Raw genomic sequence first — 6,010 nt, forward strand, 5'->3', positions numbered from 1 at the left:
GGACTTTATTAACCTGGACGATCATCATTTACAAACATGTAACGATACTCCCGGGTTCAAACCATTTACTTTATTGTAGATTATACTTATACTAAGTTTTGCCCTACAAAACTATAAGCGTTAGGAAATGTTTATATAGTACACTAAGTGACGACGTGAATCATAGCAAAAATAACTGACTATAATTAACAAAAATTGGTACAGTATCAATTAAACAACAGTTTCCATAAAATTTTATATCCTTCACAACCACCCAACCTCCAAGAATAAATTGGTTCTCATTTCAATGCACTCTTAAATCAACTTAAGTACACTTTATATAAAATGTGATGGATCTCATTTTAATTACAAAATTGCTAAAGATTATCAAGTGTACGCTGTGTGAAATTTTATGCAACAGTATTTCAAAATAGGTGGCAGAAGTCTATTTTGGAATACATCGACATTTTGCAATACTTCCTTCTAAATTAGGGAGCGAGGGAACTCTCTAATTTAGTTAGAATATTGCAAATAATCATTTATGTGCATGTTTTTTGTGTTAGTGTGTTTAGACATAATTTTGCTCTAGATATTTCTACTTTTGGCACAACCAGAACCTTCAACTAATCATCTGCAAACACCGATAGAAGAATTGAAGTCAAATGTCTTTCTAAAAAGCTTTTCTTTAATTGATAGTACTTAGTCTAAATACGAGTAAAAATAATCGGTTACACTTACCGTAAGAAACGTTAAATGACCATGATAAGGCAACGTGTACGCTGTTCTAAAATAGACACAAGCAACAAAATTTTTAAATTTAATGAATGATGGAGACACTTACAGCCCTGACTTCCACTTCTTGCATCTTCTTGTTCTCTGCATCTGAAAGATACTAAACATCACGTTAGTGGTTTGACAAAACAAACAAACAAACCAAAAACAAACAAACACATACCGCAGTTTTAATCTCCAACTGTTGCCATGTGAGAAAAACTGTAATCGAATAATGATAAAATACAATCATGATAAACTGTTGAAGTTCATGTATTTCGTAAAACCAGTGTTTGCAGAAGATCTGTTAAAATTTTTGTTGGAACTCGTATTACAATGATTGGCAAAAAACAGCTGTAAACTGCAAATATTTACAGCGAAGGCTTAACTTGATGTCAACATGAAATTGCTGTCTGATATTTCAAATAACTTTATCAGAAAATATTCGTGTTCACTCTGTTTCAACTACCATGAACACATTGCTATAACATCCCTCAATGTTATAACAATGCCAGTCATAAGTAAAAAGCGACTAAATATTTAGACTCGACAGCTTTTTGACTGATCACTTCAAGTTCAAATAGTCTGAATACAATTTTGAGATTTTGCAATACTCTGCCAGCGCATTGCAATTTCTTTTTGTAACTTTAATAAATCTATTATAAATTAAATTTTATTTCAATGTTACGTTTAAGATGCCAACATTTGAACGTTCACAAGAAGCACCTCCATTTTAACATGTCAACAAACATGTTAACTGATTTTTGTTAAATTCTATAACATTATTTAATGGTATAGAAGAGCTAGACAGTTAACATGCTGGCAACACATCGTGGCAAAACATCCCTTTATTCCCAAATCTTTCAACTATTGTTAACGTCGGTAGCTGGATATACAAATGGACTTTGAATTATAAAATGGAAGCATTATTTCATAGATGTATAATTCTCTGCTGTTCAGTCCAGGAAGAATTGACATCGAGGGTGAGGAAGGATGTTTTGTGTCGAAAGATAATCTATTTCTTCCATTTGAAACATCTTGATAAAGACTTTGTAGTCTAGAAATAAAGAATGGTGATATCGTCTGTATTTCATACACAGATATTTCTTCGTACTTCAATATGGCATTTTGATCAAATATTTTAGAATGTATGTTAAACGTCATAGTTTTTGTTTTGTTTATTTGTTTTATGAAAAGAGTTGTTTTGATATCATTAACTGTGCTGTCATCTTTCCTCTTTATCTTCTGCGATTCTCAACCGTTCGTTATTGTGATCAATTTTTAGTATTTGGTTTGAAACTGTATTTTTATCTGATGGCTGTATTTGAATAGGTGTGTTGTCCTTTGTTTGAACCGTCTTGCAAATACTCTTAAATGGAAATACCACAGTAAAATATTTAATTTCAAAAATTAAAGAAAGTTTGACGTAAGCAAAAACATAAGCAAGACTAAGCTCAAACCGATGCAATGAATAAAAATAAAATTCCGTTTCTTTGTCTTTTTAAGTCTCACGAGAATAAGAAACTAAAGTTTTCTCGCTAATGCTTATTTTTATAACGACTGCAATTTATATAACTGTAGACAATTGGGCTTTACAATCTCAATTACTTTATAAATACCTACTTTTATTAAAACTATTTGAATTCTTTCATTTATACAACGTAAACCTTACAACGACATTTTCATAATCGTAATTTAGATATATTACCATCTCAAATCCCAGTTCCAATACCAAGATCTTTCAAACGATTGATCAATTATCACTATCCACCTTCTTTTGGGATTGAAACAGAACTTCTCTTCAGCCACATGGACAACCATGGAATAATTCCACCTTCACCCAATCTCTTTAAAATACACTGAGCATGTATCACTTGCTCTAACGTCACTATCAAGGACTTTCCCAAACTTTTCATCAACACGTCAAAAATCTCGATTTCTACAGCTAGACATTCTCACTCGACAAATATCAATCTACAAACTGCATGCAGACTAGTTAATCAAAAATATTTCATCCCTATCCACCTACATGATAAAAGTATATGATTGGTTCTAAGTACAAAGAAAAACAATGCATTACAAAAATGATAAATCTAAAGAGTGAGAGATATTGTGTCGTTAACCTAATTTGAAAACATATTCATATAGGTGGTGTGCAACCATTCCCCAGGGAGTGAGAGAACAATAGACTTTCGTCCTGTTTGACGACAAATTTTTACAGTTCTAAATCACTGTTGAAAATCAATGGTTAGTCATAAAAATCATCCAAAATGGCGGCTACGACGTACATGCACTTCAACAATCAGGTAGACGTGATAATTTTGTTACTTTACAATCAAATCAAAATGAAAAGGCCAATTAGTTCTATTTGTAGTTATAACAAACCATATAGGTATTACATACATAAGGCAAAATTGGAAAACTTGGGCCAGATGACAGATGTAGACAAAAGGTAAACATAAAGGCGAACTATTGAAAATTATGTACACAAAAATAAAACCAAAAAGTAGGCAAAAGATATATATAAATAAAGGTAGACACAAAATGGACAAAAAGATAGACATTAAGATTGATTTAAAGTTAGAAAAAGATATATAACAAGTCGAAATAAATATAGATAAATGGTATAGACACACAGACAGACACGAAGGAGAAGTATTTTGTCATTTTATTCTCTAATATAAGAAGGTCAACCAATCAATAAATAATTTAACAAGTTCAGTGAATATTATTATTTATCTACTGAAGCATTCAGGAATAGATGACCTTTTTAGTCATATTTATAATGCGCGTGAAAATTGCTTAAAATGATTCAAAGATTTAAAAAAGTTTTCATTTAGTTACTATAATGTTTATAGTATAATCGTATAATTAGATTATTCCATGTATACATTGGAGGCTTAAAAAACAAGAATAGAAAAACGTCATCTTAAATAAAAGTTGACCTTCCAACGTTTTCCTAGAATGCTACACTTGTTTAACAAAACCAAATATTATATTACATACATAATGGGCAAGAATAATGAAGGAAAATGGTGATGGGCCAGATGACTGATGAATAAAATTTTGACGTAGAATTACTTTCAAGTCATTCGACATAAGTAGCTGATTTCTAAAGTTTTGCAGTGAAATTATTGTGAATAAAACCACATATGTCGCTAAATATCCTAACTTTCAAGAAGAATTATACCCATCGTAGAACGTTATAATGACATTATAACGTTCTCTCAAATGAATGAAATATTAATCGATTCACAAACAATGAACTATGTCAATAAAAGTTAGTGGTCGTTCCATCTGCGTAAATATAAATAACTTAGTGTTTAAACACAGTTTGTCATAAACGTTTGCGCTTTTTGTTTGTGTTTAATATAACACGGCGTTAATGTAAAATGAATCAAAAGGTCAACCATTGTCAAATATATCCAAAACTCTATAACCCAATAATTGTGGTTTTAGTCTATTATAGATAAATCAACTAAACGCAGATTTTGTCGCTTCTTGAACAGGAATTTAGCCATCCATACGAGAGTAATATTGATCTGTAGGAAGACCGGTTAGAGTCTTTATTTGTGTCTTTTTATAATGAATGAATACAGTAGAAAAAGCTTCCACATTATTGTCGATACCTAGCCGTATATTTGACGTCCAGTCAAGCTTCCAATCCTGTTTGTAGATAACGTTTGGCTTTAACGAATTTCCCCAACGTTTAATTTTCTCTATCTCTTCAACAAACTTATTTCGCCTTTGAAAATATCCACATTTTTCGTAGTAGTTGTCATTACCAGCCAGTTTGTTACTGAATACTGAGAATGAACACTGATGAAGCAATCAATAACGGGTACATATAAACAAACCATTTATCATTTGTCTGTAAGGAAGACGCATCACACAAGTGTAGTGATTGATTGTAAATGTGCATAACGTTCATTTTTGTATTAAACGAAGACACTTTAGTCAGTTTAGTGAAACTTTAGTGAGACTATCTTACGTATTTCCAATTCTTGTCATGCCACACTTACAATTTTGTTTGAAGAAACGATGGTATCTTGGTTGATTTATCATAACACCCAGTCAGCTGATTCAACGTGTAATTCTCGACGTATAGTTCATTTAGTACGGTACGTGATCGTATACTATCAAAGCAATCAGCTTGATGGCATTTAATAAAATCAATCACAAAAGAAACACGAAGAGGAGCACAAATATGAATAATTGGTGAGGTTTTAAAAACGCAAAATAATCCGATTTGGATGCTTAGCGTTTGTGCAAGCTTTGGTCAAATCTCCTTGAAGTTCGAAAGCTTGAAAAACATGAGTCATATTTTAACCTTGTGTGTTCCAATTGCTTTTAGCTTCGTCATTTTCGCGGGTCTTCAATAACACATTTCAACAAATTTGATCAGCAATTGCTAGTTAATTCTGCTGGCCAATCACATTCTAGCACGTGACTTAAGGTAGCCAATAGTATTTCTTCAGTCCTATAGGTCATGAACGTATTATAACTGCAAAATCTTGACTTTTTTCATTTTCCAATGGTTGGGGAAAACAAAACCAACTTACTTGCTAATTAAAAATGGGAATTTTTTTCGATTTTTTTATACAAAACAAATAGATTAGATTTAACCGTTGTCTGTTCAGTGAGACACACGGGTAGGACGTCCTTTGTGATAAGAAAAAATGTTTACTCGCCTCGGCGCCTCGTGGCCACTTTGTTAGTTCTTATCGCAAATGACGTCATAACCGTGTATCTATAACTGTTTAGACAATGATATTTGATAAACAATTATTCCAAATAGCAGATCACAATGATCAGAGTAAAACAACACAACAATAAGGTGAAATAAAAGCACGATAAATAGTTTTAAGCGAATTTTGATCAAGAAGATCCTTAGATCGACTCAAATTCCTATTCTTTTTGAAGCCTTTTTAGTAACATTTCCAATGTGATTTTTCCATGTAATATTTTCACCCACTATACAATTTGAACAGTTTTGGCAGACGAAAAACGTTTGATACTTTAAGAGTTTATCGAAAGGGTTGGTTCATTATCTATTTGTAAGAACCTTTCCATTCAACTAACATATTGCTTCTCTTTGGATATTTTATTTAGATTTAGGGTTAATTTTTGTCTGCTGCTCACAGCTAGCGAAAAACCTTTTTCTTTGACTTTTCTACAATTTTATTTGTTTGCAAAACATCTTTGAAAAACAGCTTTTCAATTTTTCCTCAATTCATGGGGAGAAAGGTAGATTCTTCCG

Source organism: Xenia sp. Carnegie-2017, unplaced genomic scaffold (genome assembly GCF_021976095.1).
Source record: "Xenia sp. Carnegie-2017 unplaced genomic scaffold, XeniaSp_v1 HiC_scaffold_22, whole genome shotgun sequence".
NCBI classification, from domain to species: domain Eukaryota; kingdom Metazoa; phylum Cnidaria; class Anthozoa; order Malacalcyonacea; family Xeniidae; genus Xenia; species Xenia sp. Carnegie-2017.